The 21,782-nt window shown below is 40.5% G+C and overlaps 1 protein-coding gene across 2 annotated transcripts in view; it reads right to left on the reverse strand.

The window, feature by feature from the left end:
• LOC134645230 (serine/threonine-protein phosphatase 2A regulatory subunit B'' subunit alpha-like) overlaps positions 1 to 18,944 on the reverse strand; it is a 56,586-nt gene extending 37,642 nt beyond the window's left edge. The window contains exon 1 of one of the 2 annotated variants that reach the window (XM_063498584.1): positions 18,757 to 18,944. The gene's annotated coding sequence lies outside the window, so the exon portion shown is untranslated. Of the gene's footprint in view, positions 1 to 18,395; positions 18,495 to 18,756 lie in introns of those variants that run through there. The other variant, XM_063498585.1, reaches the window with a different exon arrangement.
• Between the last annotated feature and the right edge of the window lie 2,838 nt (positions 18,945 to 21,782).

A 21,782-nucleotide genomic window follows, 5' to 3' on the forward strand; every position in this document is an offset into this window, starting at 1 on the left:
CTACATTTATGTGTATCAATAGTGTGTGTGTGTGTGTGTGTGTGTGTGTGTGTGTGTGTGTGTGTGTGTGTGTGTGTGTGTGTGTGTGTGTGTGTGTGTGTGTGTGTGTACCTGCGCACGCATGTGTGCGTAGGTTTGTGCATGTGTGTGCATGCAAGTGCATATCTAGTTGTGATATGGCTGCACAATAAGCAAAGATTTACTACATGAGCTGACTTGAGTACGGCTTATTACACCTCAATAATGTCAAACCAGGACTTAAAATAGAGCTAAGGAGGGACGCTACCTGCCTCTGCTGTCCTCACACACACATACACACACACACACACACACACACACACACAGACATACAAGTATTCACAAACACAATTTTTTGACAGGTTACCCAGTCTTGCAGGCAAAGGCTCACAAAGTTGAGGTCATTTCATGTGAGACTACTCTGTACATGAGAAAAGTTCAGCATCAAGGGCAACTCACACACACTCACACACAATCTTCCTGTTTCTTACTGTCACCTGGAGGCTGAAGAAAACAACAAAGCCTCTGGTTATGGGCCAGCAAGACATAAAGACAATGGCTACAGCATGTGTGACTCACATGCACACACACACAACCTCCCTTGGGTTAGGCTCAGAAAAGAAAATTCCCTCATTATAGCAGCATAGCAGCAGTTCAAAGGCAAAGTGGGAACGCTGTCCTGTTACTATGGCTCTAACTGGCTTAAAGCCTGTATCATCACAGTGACTACTGTCACAATTCATCATACTTACACGCTGACCAACAGCCCAGCAACACAGTCACGCACACAGTCACATTGCCTGCCAACAGTGATGTCAATTATAGAATAGCCTCGGTGGATCATCAGCAAGCGACTGTGTCAAGTCATGAGCTTAGTGAGCTCAGATAAAAAGTTGATTTGCAGATCTTTTTTGACAAAAAAACAAAAAAAACATAAGAGATGAAAACAACATTAAACTGCAGACAGAAAGCTAATCAAAAAATATATACATACAACATGTAAATTAGCTTCTCTCGAGCTGATTCTTTTAAGTGAAGTAGGAGTGAGTTACCGACCTCAAAAGCTCACCAACTCTATTTTCAAGTCTATAAAGATAAACCCCCTGCAAACCTTTCTCAGAGCACTGTACCACAATAGAGCTGTAGTAACTAGGTAACATGCAGTAAAATGTAGCTCCAGCATGTACAGCTCTGAAAGTGACAGACAGGATTTTTAATTGAATTTAGAACTAGACGGGGTATGGAGAAAGGTGTGAGCTTACCAGACCTCTGTAGCCCCTCGCTTGAGGGAGCAGCTAGAGGCTACATTAGCATTTACTGGCGTAACACACTTGAATCCCCGGCTGAACTGTCAGTGCTGGTCCATCCTATCCATCCAAGAGTCTTTCAGCAGGGCTGTGGATAATCATAGGCAACGGATGAATCCTAATCATTTTAATGATCTCCTTCACCGATCTTCCAGCAACTAGGACACTAAGATTAAATTATATATATTCCCCAAAGGAAGAAGCCTTCTAGTCTCTGTGAAACTTAAAGCTCTGATGATTAACCAACCACAGACTAAAATGTGAATATGTAACGTGTAACACCAGAGGTTGCACATGCAGTACTTTATTGTACTATTGTACCAATTATTTATGAATTAAATCAATAGATTTTACCATTAAATTCTTAACATTATACAAAAAGAAGGACTGAAATATAAACCTCAAAGAGTATGAAGTGAGTGTCATCACTATTTGGAATCACTATGAGGAATGACATGCTCTGCAGTGTGTGGCTGCTGCGTGAGGTAGGTCAGAGAACGACTAACCACACTAAAGCCTTGTTAACCCTCCCTTATCTGGAGTAGTGCAGCACACACAAGTAGCAAATGTCTCTAACAGCTAAGTCAAGTCCCCTCCTCATGCACTACTACCAAGACGTGTTATTGGTTTATGCCTCAATGCTTCAACATATGCAAGTGTGTGCGCATATTCCCATAAAAGTTGAGAAGGCAGTAAATGCAATATGTCAAGTAGGCGTATGCCTGTCTTTCCCAAAATATTAGCTGCCAGTAAATGCTATAAATGTAAATGAGTCCGTGTTACCTTTCCATATAACATGAACAGGCAGTGAGAACTATGATTCCGAAATTTCCAGTCAGTGTTCCTAAGCTCCAGACAGACACTGGAGGCAGACACACAGTCATCCTGTGAGTATACTGCCAAGTCTTCCAAGTGCATGCTTCACATCTGTTTGCTGTTACACGTATGCAAGCACACGCAGACACAGTAGTGGACCGTACGAAAGGCACAAGCACACACTGACACCTACACTTGCACAGTTTGTTGCAAGAGAGGTCTGCAAACCCCACATAAGCCGCCCGCACAAGTTCATGGACCAAAGCTGCAAGTACTGAAAAGAGCGTGAATATTTACAATTAAATATAATAAGAAGTTTGAAAATGAATTTTGAACACTTGAAATCGAGGAGAAGACTCGACCTCGCAGCTGAAGTTGTGTCTACTTCTGAGTTTTAGAAGTATAAAAAAGCAAATTAATCAGGCAAAATAACAAGTTTTATATATATTTCTTTGTATTCAAATTCATGTAAACAGGAATCAAAGTTATACATTCTACACATTTTCCCTTATACATTAACAGTCTTGAGGTGTAATTTCTCACTACTGGAAATGCATATTCACAAACGCACACTTCTGATCCCTCAGGATTTGGCTCTTTGAGCAACAGTTACAGTGTGACTGTTTTAGCCTTTGAAGTCAGGAGTCAGTAAACCTCTGGGAAACTGGCTTCGATTCTCGCTCAGTCTCCACCCCTCAGTTTGCAACTACAGAGAAGCTTTCCAAAAAGCCTCATTATAAAGTCAAGAGGGGAACTTCTAGTTAAAGTGATCTATTCAAAAAGGCCTTGGGCCTTTGTGTCAAGTTAAGTCCAAAGATTTCATCTTCTTTTAGGAAATACTGGCTCATTTCAAAAGCATCAGTCATTCGTTTCAGTCTATAAAAGCTTCCCATCATTTCAGCTCTCTTTCTCCCTATGACACACTGCACTGTTTGGGATTAAGACTGGGTTTTAGCAAAAGGAGATATTCCGACTGCGAAATAGAGGAAGTCCATCATGCTTAGAGAAACAGAAAGGAAAGGAGAGGTACTCTGACATTTTGAGGGGGAAAAACCGACACACTGCAGTTCTTTTTGTCATAGCTACTCAGTTCCTAATGTATTCATATATCCCTTCAGAAACAGCTGCAAATGCTAAAAGGAAAAAAAGAAATGCAGTTTATTTTTCTTTACCTCTAAAGATTGCAAAATTAGAAGGGATGAAAAGAGAACCCACTGGCTAAACAGAGGCAATCTATAATCATTCATGTTGACTAAAAAGGGAAGGTTTTGGATTCCCGGAGACAGGCAACAACAAAGACAGAAGACTTTGTGTGCAAGCCACTATAACATGACTTATGAGAAAAGAGTCTGACAGTGCGCTAGTGTGTGATTAATATGCTTTAAGTTTATGTCACATCCATAGGAGGCTGAGGAAAAGGAGGGCATCCAGAGGGCAGCATTGGCATCTTGAGGTGCTCAGCCTATATATATAAGCTGTGATGCCTGGGGGTAAAGTGGTCTGCATTCCACTGATGCAGCTTAAATGATGGATATCTTAGATACCTACACTCAATGTCATGGTCTCTAGTTCTTAACAGCTTGCCTTGCCAGAGGGGGAATCTTAACACTCAACTTCTATCCTCACCTCCTTTGCCCCTTCAAACCCATGCAAGCCAGAAAATATACAGTTCGATTCCCATTCTTCTACACATGCAACAGAAACAAAGAGCTACAATGGATTTTCCCCACTGAACAGACTGTCAATTCTTTTCTTCAATTATTTAAAAAAAAGAAAGAAGGAAAAATAAGAATATTTTCTTGTTCATCTTGTTTATTTTCTAGTTTACGTCATATTCACGACGTGTTACACAGCTGGGTACACAAATCAGGATTGAAACTAATAACTGCTCTTGTTGTAAGTTTATCCGTCGATATTTTCTCGACCAGCAACAATGACTACGGCAAGTTTTAGCTGCTCTGTGTCCTCAGCACTGCATGCAAAATTGATCTCTAGCTGGTATTTTTTTTTCACCATTAAAATCCACTCTGATGATTTCACAGCATCAAAGACACGCACATTAAATATAAAAACAGTCTGTTCACCTGTCTTTTGAAAATTGGATGTGGGGCTGAAGTGTATTACTGTGAATCGAGAACTGTGTATTGGCATGCACGGTAGCAAGTCTGCCAAAGGCATTAACCTGGCCTCAAGGCTCCACAGATCCCAATCTGATCGAGGATCCTGGATGTGCTGGAGAAAGTCTGATCAAAGATATGCTACATCCTAGTGCCAGACACCGCTGGGCCCCCCAGACGACTTGTGTACAGACTCCAGTGGGTTTGACTAGTTAGGCTGCAGTTTTAATGTTGTCTCTGGGCTTTGTAAATAGTAATAATACATAAAAATGCTGAGTGCTTAATTAATTTTCCTGATTGGTAAGTGGTAAATGTACTGGTTCTTATATCATTCACCCATTCACACACATTCACACGCATTCATACTCCAATGGATTAGAAACACATACAAATTCACCCAGATAGTTTGAGTAATCTTACAAAAATTCAACATACAACACCGAGAAAACACCTTCAACCTGCAGAGCAAAAGAAATTCCCTTTTCAACTGAAATGATGATCTGAAAGTTGATGGAGACGAGCCGGAAAATGAGAAGGCTGTATCTTCTGTTTCGACTGTTTCTTCGCTCCGACCCCCAACAATAAAGTTCAGCTTTCATTTGTTTGGCTGTATTTATATATGCATGCGTGTGCTTAAACATACACTGTCTGAACTCTGGGGCATGTGAACCCAAACTGTACGAATTATGTGAAGGAGCCTGAATTTTCAACACAGAAACTATTTTTAAGCATCTTTACAGTTTACATTATGATGAGTCGTCTTGTATGAGTACAGTACATGCGAGTGAAAGTAGGAAATCTCTTTCTTTGTGTATTTGTGTGTTTTGGCCTTGAACTATGGGAATGAGTTTATCAACAACAACAACAACGACGCAATCCAAGCCCTCCCTGAGGAAATGAATGTTAAAAGCCACTCTGGTTCCCATGAGCGCTCTGCCCACGCATACTGTCACTAGATTGTGTTGGTTTCTATTGTGAAACTCTATACAATGTTGCTACAAATAAACCCATATATCACTGCTTAATCACAACGTTACCATGACGAAATTGCAGAGTAATTACACACACGGGCCACATCAATGTAGTCAACATGCACTTCAGTGTTTCTGAGATGAACGCTTCAGAACTCAGTCTTTAATCAGGTTGCAATGAGAAAGTAGAGACTGGGAAAGCCAGTACATGGGGTTGTATTATTATTCTAATTGTAGGTCATTTTAATGTTTAGTATGTATGCATGCCACACTCTCTGCGACTTATAAACATACTTTTGCGATCTAGCTTTACAAATTACCACAGTGGGTCTGTGCACTAAACTAAAAGGCACTAAACATGACTGATCAAGAACAGAGCCATTTTATGTGCACACTATTGCATAAAAGAAGTACGGCTAAAACTAAATCTAGATGTTTTCAATCAAGAAGCTTTTGCTAATTAACCACAAACACAAAACCTTTGCTAGCCTTAAAGAACTATTACACTGCAGCCATGCTGGCATGAAAAATTGGTAAACGCAGGTGTTACTAATGACATTAATGTAGGATCTGTTCCATTTAGGTAAAAAACCCAGCTAATGTGATTAGTAACATCTGTCTTTACCTATAATTTCATGCTGTGAAATAGGTCTATTGTTCCTAAAGGATCAGTGTGCACATTTGTCCAACATTAAAAGCCTCTGTAAATGCCAGTAATTCCCTTTTATTAATGCCTACAAACAGCTACGAGGGATAGCAAGCTTTTAGTGCCACAAAATGTGGCAGAAATATTTAAAATATGGGTAAATTAGAGCCCTCGCTTTGGATTAGTATTTAATACCAGGAGATACACTGACGGGCTGATAACAACAGAGAAAATACTTAGTGTATATTACTGCTGTAACCTTCATGCTCCATGAATATTGTGAGCACATATAAATTAATCATCAGCATGTGAAAAAGAAAGTTTTCATATGCTTCTCTACACCTCTACTGCTTCTACAGGAATTAAAAGAGTAAGTGGGATCCAGAAAAACGTCATCAGCAATACAGATTTGGCGTTTTGCTGGTCTGAAGCACTCAGGTGTGTGTTAACACAATGTCACAATCTTCCCAGGAGTCACAGGAAGTTTACGCCAAGGTTAGTCTGCGCAATGCTCAAAGAAACTGATCAAGAACTACATCTTAGACTCTACAGGCCTGAGTTCACATGTTAAATGTAAAAGCTAATGACAGTGCATACAGAAAAAGCTTGAATAATTATGGTTTGATTGGAAGGAACAGATGACCACTAAAATAGAGATGTTTGGCCATGATGCACAGTGCCATGTTTGGTGAAAACCAAACACAGCATATCGGCATGAAAACCTCATACCAATCAACAACTGACTGTTTGTTTTGCAGCCACGGTACTTGAGCATCTTGCAGTCATTGAGTCAATCATGAACTTTTCTGTAAACCAAAGTATTCTAGAATAAAATGTGAAGGCATCTGTCTTTCAGCTTAAAAGCTTTGTCCAAACCGGGTCATAACAGGGCAATGATCCAAACAGGCCAGAAAATCTACAAAAGATTGGCTGAAAAAGAAAATAATCAAGGTGTTGCAACAGCCCAGTCAAAGTCCAGACCTCAGCCTGACTGAAATGCTGTAATGGGACCTTAAGAGAGCCGTGCATAAACGAATGCCCACTGTAAGGAATGAAGCAGTGCTGTAAAGACGAGTGGGCCAAAATTCCTCGACAATGATGTGAGAAACTGATAAAGTCAGGTCTTGTGTGGAAAAAGCTCAGTTAGACAGCTCCAGTGGTTATCTTCCAAATAACAGACGTGGATACAAAATCTTCCCTTTGTGTTAATATGCCTCCCCTATGAGTCAGCAAGCAAACACTAAGCAAAGAGGGAGTTTGCAAAACTCTCTGTTGCACATTGCAGCTGGGACTGGATATATTACAAGCTGTACTGTTAACTGTGCAGTGAGTGACAATGGCTGACTACAGATAAAAGGGTGATCTGCTTGAATTTGGCTTCCACATCATGCATCCTAAGAAGAAGAAAAAAAGAACAAAGCCTATGAAGCTACAAAGAAATCAAAAAAATGAAAGAAAGATGGGCAGCAAAGAAAGATTGTACAGGCTGTACGTTGAGTGTGCAGGTGATACAGCCACAGCTGCAGATGTACAACAAGCTTTGATTCACTGCAGTTCAAACACATAGCAGGAGAATCACCTCACTGATGAAAGAGCGCCAGTGATATCAAACTACCACATCTTGGCTCTCCCAGGCGTGGTGCACACACACACACACACACACACACAGAAATTATAAACTGAGAGTTCTTAGAGAAAAAAAAAGTGAAAGCATGGAGATATTTACACCAGCATTAAGAGTATGGGTGCAGGTATGTGCAGCAGTTCTTACATCCCCTACTGTACATGGACAAATATTGTATAGACATACACACATACCATTATTCAGCTTGGATCAAAGACAGTGACTGTAAGGTCTCTGCTGTTTATCTCCCTAAGGGGATTGTGCCTAGACAGATGAGAAGTCAAAAGGAAGAAGATATGGGGTGAATTTTTTTTTTAAAAAAATGGACTAACAGTGTTCAGTCAGAAAACAGATGATGGAGATATGGGAGACAGAATAAAAAAGCAGGAGAAGGCACAGAAAGGGGGGAAAACAGACAGAATGAGAGCGAAAGAGTGAGAGAGCAAAGGGCATAGCAGACATGGTTACTCATAAAACGAGTCGAAATCAGTTAAACTTGTGTGTCCTCTTTCCTTTTATCTGTTAAGTCTGCTTCAAGACCAGTAAACCAACTAGAAAAATCGGAGTGACAAGCTATCATCCAGCTGTCAAGAGGATTTTAAGTAAACCGTAAGGTTAAAACGCCTCATTCCCAACAGATGGACTTCAGTGAATAAACAGGCTTCCTGAATGTAAAAAGGACAGTTAAAAGGAAAAAAACAAGCTGAGATTGTGTTTTATTGTCAGTAAATGTCGCTCATTATTTCAGGCAAAAAGGTTTAAGAATCAAAGAAACTCCAGGGCACATTTTCATGTCTTTGCAGACAGAGAGGCACACTTACAGAAGCAAGCAATGACAGGTGTGAGCCATCTCAGAGGTTTTTTTAATAGTCTGAAAGGCAAAAATCACAAGAAATTTCAGGGCTTTTGCAAAATGGAGCCTTACCGCGCTACCCATCACACCAAACCCATCAAATTTTTAAAATGAATCCACTTAAAGTCGGAAAAATATTTTCCACCACTGGTAAGATTTTATCCAAATTGTAGCTTTGCTTAACAGAGTCGGGGAAGCGCTTCTGATGGCTTTCCAATACATTAGAAAGAAAGAGGAAGACGGAAAACAAAAAAAAGGATTTGAGGATTTTGTGGGTCTCAGCTCTCAGCACGACACAGCTCTAACTATCAGTTGAAGTTACTCTCATCTGTCTAGTGTCTGTGCAAGTCTGTCTCACAGTGGGGATCCAGCACTGTCTGTAGCCATGGAAACCACAAGGATGTAGCTCTGACAGTCATAGCACTATTATACAGCTGCCCCCCTCCCTCCAACCACATACGCACACTCACAAGGAAAATCCAATGATCAAAGTAACAGCGAAGTCACATTTTGTGTCCTCGAGAGTCTGCTGCGACTTTGCCGCTTTACTTGTTGTATTAAAAGAAACTTTAGAACCATATTTGTTTTGGATGACAGGATGATCTCTCGTGCTTGTGTTGCAGCTCTGCTTCACATTGATGCAAGTACTGAGTCCTCCGCTGCTGGCAAAGAAGCAACTCCACAGGGGTTGTTCAAGTTCAACGAGTTGCTCAAGGGCATCTTGACCTGTTTACTTTATGGCTGTTTACTCTGCTCACCCAGTCTTCCCTTGCTTTTCTAAAACCAGCACACTTGTAGTTATGTACCCACAGCAACAGCTACAGCCACCCAACCTTAAAAACTTCTCCCCGGGAACCCCAGCCAAGAAAAATGAGCCACAGAGGTAATAACCTTCTACCTCACAGAGCAGAAATGCTGTGGCAACACAGTTCTGTTAGTAGCAAACAAACCATTTTGTACAACATACTGTATAAGAGTCAATCAGTCTAATTAAAATAGCTACAGGGCTTTATGAAGGTGGGAAAATGATTTGGTTAAGAGCCAGTTGGTTGCTCAGAGGACAATAAGAGCAGTGAAAACGACAGGGAAGACAGAAGTGTGAGAAGTGAGACAGAAAGGAAGAAAATGAGGCACCAAATTAAGTGCTGAAGTTGCAAAGAGGTGGTCAGAGTAGATAGTGGGCATAGAAAGGCCAGGAAATGAGTGGTACACTTTAAGCAACAAATTTGACGTATGGCTTACATAAATGAGGATTTTGGAGCCTTAGTCACTATTAGCTTTTTTGTATTGTGAAATAAGACGGAAAACATGATGCTATAGTTGAATTGTATATACGCAAAAATTCCAGCAGATGGAAATTATGCAAGCGCTGTCTAGAAATGAAGGTTTACCCTTTCCTCACAGAAACGCAGCTGCTGCAAATCATGTCACGTAAAATATTCTCTAAATGCCATAAAATCAGCAGATCTACATGAGTTTATCTAATGTTTGCTAAAGATTACTTTGTTATGAAGCTGTTTCACACACACACACACACACACTTAAAGCCACTAGTGGTCAGACTGGCAGGCAGGAGAGAAGCTTGAATGTGCTGGGATTTGACCAGTTTACCGTATACATGCTGCCAAATATCCACCACACACACACGTACACTAAAACACATACCACTGCTTCATCCAACCACAACCTCAAAGTGTGTGTGCCTGTACATGTCTATCTATGCGCTCCTACTGTATATGTGACCTCGTATTTATGTGTGTACGCAGGCCTGGATATCTATATTTACTGTGTGTGTCTCTGACTGAGTGACTGTGCTGGCGTCCTAAGTGTCTATGTACGGGAGTGGAGAGTTAGAGACACACTATAAACAATATAGGGACTCCCTTGACTTGTGTTTACTGACCGGGATAAAGGCTGTCATTCCTCTCTCAACACCAACCTACTTCCGCCTCCGTACAACTAGAAAGAGGGAGAGGTGCACTTAAGCCTTGGCAATGTCAGAGCAATCTTATCTTGCCAATAAAGCTTCTTGAATGGATTTAGATTAAACTGAGGGGAAAAAACAAGAGAGGGCACTGGTGCATTTGGGTCGTCTCTTCCTCAGAAAGACTTCTCCTCCTCCCCTTCTTCTCTTCCAAACTTGCATGTTAATGTACTTACAGCTTGCAGGACCTTAACTCTGTCCCGAGACACAGGCTGGCATAATAAACAAGAGCCTGAAATAATCTCTCCCCCTAGTTCCCTGGCGGTATTTTAGTGTGGAAGTAAATTCCCAATGGTGGATCGAATTATTTACCCACATTTCTGTCTTTCCAATTCCCTCACCCTGTGAGTTTTTCTGGCATACTTTCCTTAACGTCTCTGTGCTTCTCTTTCTAACTCGCCATTTCTCCATTTTTTCCCTCTTGTCTTTGTCCATCTGTGGTAGCCAGTGAGACGCATGGTCTACCCACACTGACCAGTTAAACACCCCTTTGCCTCTGTCACTTAGTCAGCCTGTCTGCTATACAGCTCAGGGTATTGCAGGCCGAGCCATCGCACTGAATGAAGGGGCAAAGGTGCACAAAGTCTCCTCATGATGTCACGGACGCGGATGTGCCTCATGACATTTTGACAGTCTTTTCCTGCTCTGTCTTGTTTACCTTCCAAGACTGTTATTTCAACAAATTTACACCTTGAATGAGTGCAACCGCTCTATAAACTCAAAAAATTCTCATAAATGCACCTTAATGCAGCACAGGCTTCAATTGTTTCCACTGTGAGAGAACCTAAAAGAGGAGAAGTAATGAAAAGAGCAGGAGAATCAAAACAAGCATAAAAAGCTGCAATAAAATATTTTTAGCCTCAAACCCATTCATGTCTAGAACTAGGGCCAAGAAGAACCACACCACCATGACTATGAATGGTCCTGTTAGTCTCTCTCTTTTACTTTCTCGCTTGGCAAGTGCCCTGCCACTGGAGGAATGCCTGGTTTGTATTCAGATGTGCGTGTAAATGCACGTATGTGTGACAGTGCGTAGAGTCTGGACAAAGAGCTCCAGTGTGGACAACAGGACACAATCAACCACTCAATGGATAGCCATTAACTCATCACACACAAATGCACACAAACACACACAAACGCACACACAAATTCCAGAGTTCACAGATGAGAAGCAGCGACATTCAAAACCAACCAGCCAATGAGCACGAGCGCGCTTTACTGCGGCTACAATGGAGCCAGTCAATGGGGCTGTAGAGGGATTGTGGGAGATCTCTGAATTACCGTGTCAGGATCTTCATCACTTTCTCACTAATCTTCATCCTCTCTCCCTCAACCTCTTTTTATTTTGTCCTACTTCCTTTTTCCCAGGGTGGATTTCTGAGTGGTTAAAGGTAGCTAGGAGAGGCCACTGGGCAGAGTCCACCTCCTACTCGCTTGTGTATGAATCACTCCATTGTGGCTGTGCTCTATTCCTAATGCTGTTGCTTTCAGTTTTAGAACTCTTCTGTTTGGCCTTATTTTGACAACCACATGCTAATTATGTTTTTGTTTTTATTGTTGTTCCCTGTTTGAACAGTCATAAGAAACAGGTAAATAATGCATATCACCATGTGTATCGCAAGATGACCGAGTTAAAAATGATTTAAATCTATTTGTATGCATATAGGACTTTTTTTAGTCACACAAAGGTTTACCAGGTATTGTTATCAACTTTGTAATTATACTGTTGTCTAATTATAATGACCACTGTCATGGAAACACTACACCATAACACAAACCTGCCGGTAGCCAGTATAACCCTACCTTTACCCCTTTGATTGCAATCTCTTCAGCTGCTTCTATCTGAATTTCTCTTTCCTCATTTCTCTGAGTTGCTTGCTTTCATAAATCAAACCATAAAATAATTGTATGCCTTCCAAAAAAAAACCAAAAAACAATTAACTATTTGGACGGCACTTGAGCACCTGAAGGCAAAAGGCGGTGGTTACTAAACTGAGTAACTTCAGCTTATTGACATGCAGCTTCCCCAAAACACCCACACCCACTTCTCACTATCACACTCACACTTTCCCTGTCATGTCTTAATTTTTAGCAGCCGGCAGTGTTACATGGAATATGAGACGACCACCCACCTACCCACACACACACCAGACACATGTTTCTGGGAAATGTGAATGAATGTGTCACAAAAAAAGGCCATGAAGACACTCAATACAATACGGCCTTGTGCTACAATGATGAGTTACACAGCTTTGTGTGTTAGTGTGTGTGTGCATGGGTGTGTGTGCTTGCACAACCAAGGGCAGGCAAGCGCATGTGGGTGCAGAGAGCTACATAAATCACACTCTGAATCAATTAGAAAGCATAAATGTGAGAAGGCCAACAGCAGTCGGTGTCCTGGTACTCAGTTTAATGTTGGCTTGACTACAGACACACCACACCCTCACCATCCCACCACGTGCGCACACACACTCACACACACATCGAGACTTAAAGCCAGACACAAACACTCAGAGAGTTTGGGTGTGGATGTGATGTAACTGATAATTTTGCATGAAAGTAATCCAAAAATGAAATGTGATTAACATTTTCATGCCACTGGATTCTTTCTTCTCTTTGTATGGCTTAAAAACTGTGATTCGCACACAGCAGCTGTCTGACAGAGAGCTGAACACTGGATGAGGATCTCGTTTTGACTTTTAAAAAAAGTTTTTGCGTGCCTATGTTAGTTCAAACACAGTTTTCTTTTGTATTTCTTTCCTGTTACATAACCAACTAGACTCCTATTATATACCATCTTGCATGTTTGTGAGGATTTAGCATTCACAGAGTCACCAAACAAATGCATTTACTGAGTGTATGTTGTTAAGAGAACAGTGTCTACTATTGGAGGTAATTTCACTATTTAACAATACAAAACACTAATTAAAAAGAGATGCAGGTTTACAGAAGTCTGCATGAGAAGAAACAACAAAAGTGAAAAACCGCAATCTGCAATACACATTTTTATGTCCATCGGTGTTACTGTTACTTTTAAAAAATATGCTTTAACGTGTTGTATTTTCACAAAGTTATAAAAAACAGATTAAAGAACAGGCGTGTCCTGGTTCTGCTCCCAGGGTCTCCACCCAGTTGGACTCACCTCAGTCAGGAGGCAACCTGGAGAATAAATCCCTAGGGTGGTTTGGGAATAACTCTGACTCAAACCCCACACCCTGTCCATGGATGGATGGATGAATGCATGGATGGATGGGTTAAAGAACCAGTGGTCAAAACAGAGACAAAAGACTGAAAGACCCTCACTTCTACTTTTTTTCTTTAAAACACAGGATACAAAGGTTTTCCCAAACTGCAGGAGCACCTTTATTTAGACCTTTCTGGCTACTAAATGCCTTGAGCTACTCGAATTCCACAATCTTACTTTGCAGCAGAGGCCTCCAAATCCTAATTCAGTTAAATCTTGATGAAATTAGTAAGGTTAGTTTCTCAGAGCTCTAAAATCTCCCTCCTGAGCTGAAAGAGGCAAAAATAGCCCTAGAGTAATAGCACAAGAACAGCGCATGACACCCGATGAAAGTTTAATGGACATTCTCTCTGAATGCATTGTTGAAAAAGTCAAATGAAAAGAAAGCTTTAAAAAAAAAATACACATATAGGTAATATAACACCCCACTTACATCCCACACCTCTGAAAATAAATAATCCTAAAATCCAATCTAGCCCCGGAGACAAGCTTAATCAAATAAAGTTGCATATTTTTATATAGCGCAAATCCCCAAATGCAAATCTGAGTTTTCAACAAATTGCAAAAATAGCACCTTCCATCCTCAGCTTGGATAATGACGAGTTCCTCAAAAATCCTCTCTAACAGTGGAAAAAACAAGGTACTGTAAAAAATAATAATAATTGCATCGCTCATAAAGCACAGACATAATCAATGAAAGTAGAGGAATTCACACTATTAGTAGTCATATTTGTGGCTTTTCAGACATATGTAATATTAGCATCATACATAAACATCATATGCTCACATCAAACTCTCTTTGTCAAATTCCCACAGGTGATTTATATTCAGAGTTAATCTGTTATTTGTTGCCTTTGCCTTGGTAACAAGAGATGTTGTACTTAATACCTAAAACACCTATAAATAGACCAAACATGAACAAGAATCAAACAGGACAGTGTGAGTCTGCAGTCTGTGACTCAGCCCACTGAGCCAAGCTACATCTGTCTGTGTGAACCCACCACAACCACATTCATTACTCCATTACATCAGGACACTCCCAAAGTACTCCAATGGGGATATTGTTGCTAGGCACTTACTGTCCTTCTACGCCTATGTGAGAACTGGACGAAAACCAGATTAATATCACACACCCTTAGTAGTGCGCACAAAAATACATGCACACACACGGGCAAAGATCCACACACACAGGCACCTGCGAAAAGACGCACATCTGTGAGGGGAGAAATCGCATAAATACTGTTCCAAACTCTCTCTCGCCTATCCGCCCACCGTTTCACTCAAAGTAGGTGATCAACTTACCGAGAAGTTAAAATAATTAATAGTTAAAATAATAACAAACCAATCTCCTTTGTAATATGCAGGTGAAAGGAAAGGAGAGGAAGGGACGAGGACTGTACTTGAATAATCATCAAATGTACACTTTCAAATGATGGATTAAGATAGAACAGGACAGGAAATCTCAGCTTCTCAGTATCAAGACCTGTAACACTTTGGAATCATTTAATATAAAAGGAAACAACTGTCGCTAATCAGCGAAGAGAGAAGAACCCAAACTTCCCGGCCTCTCTCACGCTCTCACACTTACTTTATACTAGCGGTGATATATGTAGAGCCTGCGATGCAGTTTACTCTGATGCCATACCTGTGCAGGCTTTGACACTAACATATAGCTACATTTCTAGGGAGGTACATGTCGGGTTATAGTGCAGGGTTTCAAAAGGGTCTGCGGTTACAAAGTACCTGTTGTGTATAAAATATAATTCCCCTGTTAAGTGTGAATGTACTAATTATCCTCCTGTGGGTTGAGACTCAGACACGCTATTTGAAAAGTATTTGACCACACCTCTTAATCTTCCAATGTTGGTGTTTTCAGGCCCATTGCCTCAGTTGTATAAAATCATAAATGCCTTTACAAACGTCTTGATGCATGCTCAATCATCCAGGTAAGTAAATCTCCAAAAGTTGATTCTGTTCATCTGGACGTAGCGTTACGCTACATCCAGATGAACAGAATCAACTTTTGGAGCCTTTACAAACATTTGTGAAAGAAGGGCCATTCTAAGGAGATTGCAATAGTCCATGAAATTTCTTCCCTCGGTATTAAAAGGTGGAAGTGATTAGAAGCCTGATCAACTTAATCACAAAGTGGCAGCCCATGTAAAGTTGCAGAGCAAGTTCAGAGTGAGTGGTGTGGCATATAGTGTCTAAAAGTCATTAAATCACTGCTGACCCAACAACTGCAGAGCTCCAAATCTCCAGGTTTTCAAGACCAAGCAGCTCATGTACATGTAATGTGTAGGTGGCCCAGTTCTTTTGTGCACATAGTGTAAGTTTACCCATTGATTCAGGCCATGAGCTAACTTAACATCACATTTCACAAGGGGAAAGCATTGCTCAGCCCACTAGTGACAAGAAGAAAAACATGCACATGCAAATTTTATTTGTTCTCTCAATAGTATTCATTCTATTAAATGTGTTCTAACACACACACTTACACAAGAGATACATTATAAATTGATGTGCTGAACTCAACAATTATTTGAAATGAATGAAAAATATTGTTTATTAAATCAACAAAGTGATGCGTTGTTGCAGTCCCAGTTAGACCTAAATTAATACACTGGTCTGTCACAGATATATAGTATTGATGTATACGCTGTCCAATGCATGCTGATATAAAAACTGTTTGTGAACCTTTTCAACAAAAGAAGATGCAGGAAAAGACACTAGAAGTAATTTACGTTATTGCACGTTGTTTCCAGTCTGCACAGCTTCACAATCTCAGTGTGTAAATCATGTACAGCTGCTAATTAGTATGACAAAGAAACTACTGTAAAGTTAAAGAATGACTCCACAATTTTCTCTCTCACATATAACTATAACAACCTGCATGCATGTTTCAAAGGTACATCGGCCAATGTATCGATAAACTTTAACTCCCTAAAAAATAGTCAGGCTCTTCTTTTCTGAAACAGATCAAGTATCAGATGAAAAAAATTCATATTTAAAATAAAAAATATCAATGTCCTTTCTAAATTTGCTAGTTCCCGGTCTGCTTGGTTACAGTTATGCCAACTAAATTTGAACACAAAAGGAATCTCGTGCATATACTGCACATTTTTTTCCCAAAAGTTATGAGTCCAACATTGCTGTGCGGTTCTGTTTTGAATTTACTGCGGTCGGCTAGTGTTTCTTCACCTTAACTTACTAAATCATTAAAGGAGTTTCGAAATCAGCTTGAGCATAGAAAGGAAAAGCTGAATTAGTGCCTCCTTGCTATTCACAACACACAAAAAAACCCAGGAAATCTTTAAATTTGAAAAGCCAAGCCCTGAGACTCTTAATGAGTCAGTTACTTAGTGAATACAATAACTTAAATTTAAAAGATATATATAAAAAACAAATATTTTACGTCTGTCACTGATGATTAGAACAAGATAAGTATGTGAAAATGTGACAAGGTCTGGTGATGCGACACACATACACACACACGCACGCACACACACACAAACATCCACATTCCCAAGAGTTCAAGCAGAGCAGTCTTTGTGGCCTTTAAAGAGTCAGTGTGTCCAGCCAGGCTCGAGTTACGGCAGACAAGATCCTCTCATTCCTTCTCCCTCTCTCTTTCTCTCTCTAACACACACACAAACAGACACAAACACAAATTCTTACATCCATCATCTTACAGACACATCCAGTGAACAGGCCAGGGAGCCACAAGAAAGAATTGGTTTGTTGCTCCCCTCTCTGACTCATTCCTACCACTCTCCACTCTACAATAAAAGGGATAGCTATACAACTGACAGGCTATATGTCAAGCCCTGGACTGTGTTGATTGCTTATATGGTCCTTCAGAAATGCATCCCTAAGAGCACGGAGATGCTCATAGGGATGAAGAAATAATAATTTTCAAAGCCTGGAATAAGGAATATAACAATAAAAGCTTTTCTGCTGTGACTAATGGACTTTTATATCTAAGCTGTTCACTTCCAGCAATAAGTTGAATCAGTATTTTGATAAACACCTATAGAACTACTTAGAAAACAAGATAATACAATTACACATGCGTACATAGCCAGGACTGAAATCAAATGGTGAAGTAGATGCAAGGAGATGACGCATGTACTGCAAAGCATCAATGAGAAAAAACACACTCTGACAATGTCACAGGTGGGAAAGTGCTATTTGTGGGTTTTTAAAATAAAGTGTCTTTCAGGTATGTGAGCTACAGCGGGCGTCAAAGGGCACAAAAATCAAAGAACTGAGGTCATTACGGGTCATCACTAAAAGAAAAGGCAGGAATTATAACAGAAGATGCCTCTCATAGTGTGTGTGCTTATGTGCATGTGTGTGTGTGTCACATCTATTCTAGGAGAATACCGGGGGAGAGACCCTGTGACTGACCCCCACCTCACAGGATATGACAGGATATCGCCGCAGTGGCACGCACACACAAACATATATGCGCACAAACACAAAAACAAACACATTATGGGAGTGTTGTTTCCATAATGGAGACATATGATAGTAATAAACAGCAATTTTTGGTTTAGAAATGTTTCACGCGTGTATTTCCGCGTGGAACGTGCTATAGGAGTAAACATTTATTTAACAATTATCCACTGTGCACTCAGAAAAAAGGCATTTTACATAAATCCTTTAATTAGTCGTTCTCTGTGAGGCTCTTGGACTCCCAACGTGGGGGAAATCGTTTATAGTACCCAGAACATCATAAAACAATCAAAATAACTTACAGAATTGCTTTTAAATCCAGGAGTTAAGTTCATTTGCGCCACAAAGTCAAGTTACCTGAGCGCTTCAGCAGCTTTCCCGCAAGGTTTCACTCACAGCTTCCGTGCTGTTTGCAGCGGGCAGGTTCAAAGATCCGCTACAATCTGCGCGTCCAATCTCCAAACTTCCCTTCACACGACTGGAGGATCCCCCCACTGAAGTGAAAGGGCACTTGTGCAAATTTGTACGCACCATTACGCGCGCGCAAAGACAAATACCCCAATAAACACGCCCCAGTTATGAAAAACCCCGCAGCTGACCGTACAGGCGACCCCCCCCCCTCACCACCCTTACAATGCAGCGGGGACGACGGTGATCGCACGGTAAAGTTTTCCAAACAGGGACAAGGGAAAGCGCTCATTCTGACCACATCGCTTACCTTCGTCTCCCCTCCTTAACTCCTTCAGCCGTTTCCAAACTCTGTCACGACAAGGCTCGACGCAGACTGCGAAACCGAACAGCCGCTTTTCGGGTAGCCGGGGAACAGCGGAGAAAGCATACGGAGGTTTGCTTCAACACGCAGAGGCTCCGTGTGTGTGACAGAGAGGGATTGTGTGTATGCGTGTGTGAACGCTCATGGAGAGAATGAGCAGAGAGAAGAGAGCCGGGGAACTTAGGGGGGAGTTCCCGTGAACATACCGGCGGGGCGGGGGCTCCGGCAGAGTGACGGCTGGCTTACGTTTGCAGCTCTTTAGCAGCCTGGATAGGATATTAGTAACCCAGGTTACCAGCGTTCAAAAGTAGCCAAGATACGTGTATTTACCCAAGTATACGCAGTATTCATGCATCTGCTTTTGACGTGGGCTGTTTTACGTGGTATTTATTTTTCTTCTGTATTTTTTCACTTTTCTGCTTAATGTTCAATCTAATGTCACCTATAGTTAAAACATATGAGATTACAAATTATTATTATAATACCCATTTTTAATCAGGGCTGAAACCACACTGTATTTTTATGATCAATATGCTGATAGGTTTCTTAGCTGATTAATGCTTTGATCTAGCACAGGAAAGTCAAACATAAGCCCCGAGGGCCAGAATGGGCCAGGCAACGATTCCAATCCGGTCCACTGGACAGCTTTAGAAAATGCGAGGGAGTGCATAGATTTTTTAACTTTTAAACAAAGTAATTAACTAACACATAAACAATTAAATAACAGGTAAATTCTGTGTTTTTCCACTATTACAGTGAGACTGCAGTTTTTTTGTTTTTTGTTTCTTTAAGGATATTATCTGTGAATTAATGAGAACTTTATATTTTATAATTACAGGTCAGTCATTACAGTGTCATTTTACACATTTATTATATAGTTTCACTGGTCTGGCCCACATAATTTCAGAGTTGGCCCCTATATGTGGCCCACAATATAAAATGAGTTTGACATCACTGGTCTAGCATATAAAATTTCAAGATACATTTAATAACGCATTAGGCTGGGTAGGCTTTCAAGTCAATACCCCACTTTTTAGACATAATATGACAATATTAGTGCCTACATTCTATGAAAAAACAGTTTCCTTAAGATGTTTTTAACCTATTGAACACACCAAGATAGACATTAAAATGAAGTGTAGAGCTGCCACACAAGAAATTAACAACACCCCCTTTCTTTTTACAAATAGGAGTCTAAATTCCCAGGCTGGCAGTCACAGAGGGGGACTTCGCAGTGAATCCACAAAGAATTATAATCACATACTAGATTTAAAGATCCCTTTCTCTTTGTTATCCCTCACAAGTGCAGGAAAGGTAGTTTTTCCATTTTACAATATATCGGCATTATTTGTGTGTGTGAGCTCTAATGTGGAGCTTTTAGGGCCCGTTTTCATGAATAATTTGGGGAAAGTGTTGTTCAGCCTGAGTCTAAATGTATAAGAATTTTTTTTTCTGTGGGCCTCTTTTAATAATAAATTTCATTATGAATAATTCATAAGTGATAAAACTGAAATATAGTGTTTACATAAGGCAGCAGGTATTAACCACACAATTAATTTGGTGAAGTGCAAGATTAATATGCTCAAAATCTGTGTTTCTATGGAGACCAGGTAGTCGGCTTTGATGACGAACTGCAGATTATGGCACAATTCGAGTTTATAAATGCAGACGAGAAGAAGATTTTTTTAGTTAGTCAGGTGGCTGGCAGTAACACCCATGCAGAAAATTTAAGTGGAGAACTCTCTCCACAACCCTTCCACACTTATTGTTTTTTTGATAACAAGTGACCCTTCCCCCAGCTCCACATATAATAACCTCTGTTATTAGAGCCACATGGTCAAAGGGGCTGATGGGACTTCAGTGTCCTCCATTGCTGTTAAAAGAGCTGATGAGGCTGCAGATGCTACTTGATAGTGGAAACCACAATTTTAGCAGATGACTCAAAGGGGCAAAAAATAGCAGTAATAGGATGTATTCTGTGGTTTTGCTCCTGAAGGTGTGAAGTTATGCCAGTGAGACCTGCTGATGGACAAACTGGTTTAAAGGAGCTCAGCTTTTTGCATACACACACAAAAACACACGCTCACACCTAAGATCTCCCAACAAGTCCTGCTGGAATGTGTCTCCTGTAACAACATCAGCTATCACAAGGTTTGCATCACATGACAAGTGGAGCCACTTTGTGTGTCCGTGTGTGTGTATAGCTATATATTTCCGAGTCTTTGTGTGTGTGACAGCACCTTGTTTGGCCCACAGGATAAAAATAAGTACTCTCACTCAATTAGTGAAGGAGCCAGTCCAGAATTACAGCAGAAGAAGAACAGCCAGAGAGACAACAGTAAGTCCCTTAAACATGTCAGGAAACTTAGGCAGTAAGTCCCTGATAAATGAATAGAGCAGAATGTAGTTTTAGCGGCAGACTATGTTTTTTTTTAAATGCTTTTTATTTTGTTTACTGTGTTTGGAAATCTGGGTTAACACATCTTTTCTGCTCGGTGAGCAACAAAAAATAATGTGAAATATAAATAATTTTATTTGTGATTCACCCAAATCACAAATAAAAAAAAAGAGTAGGAGACAGCTTTTTAGCAGTATATGCAGTGCTATACAAAAGCTTCTCATTATTGGGAAATAGGTACGGCAGGTTTTTTTTTACACATGTCAAAAATGGAGATGCAGGATAAAAGGCAAAAAACAGAATTTGTACAAATCTAATGAGGTTGAATGTTACTATTTGGTATGTCCACATTTAACTCTTACTCAGCTTTCTTGTCATTTCTTTAAGAAGTCTTCAGGAAAAGTTCTCCAGGCTTCTTGAATGACATTCAAAGCTCTTCTTTGGATGTTGGCTGCCTTTTGTTCTGTTCTCTGTCAAGATGATCTCATACTGTTTCAGTAATGTGGAGGCCAGTCAGTGACTGATGGTGTTCCATTGTGTGTTCTTCTAGCCAGGTATGCTTTTACTGCATTGG

This window comes from Pelmatolapia mariae, linkage group LG16_19 (genome assembly GCF_036321145.2).
Source record: "Pelmatolapia mariae isolate MD_Pm_ZW linkage group LG16_19, Pm_UMD_F_2, whole genome shotgun sequence".
In the NCBI taxonomy this organism is placed as follows: domain Eukaryota; kingdom Metazoa; phylum Chordata; class Actinopteri; order Cichliformes; family Cichlidae; genus Pelmatolapia; species Pelmatolapia mariae.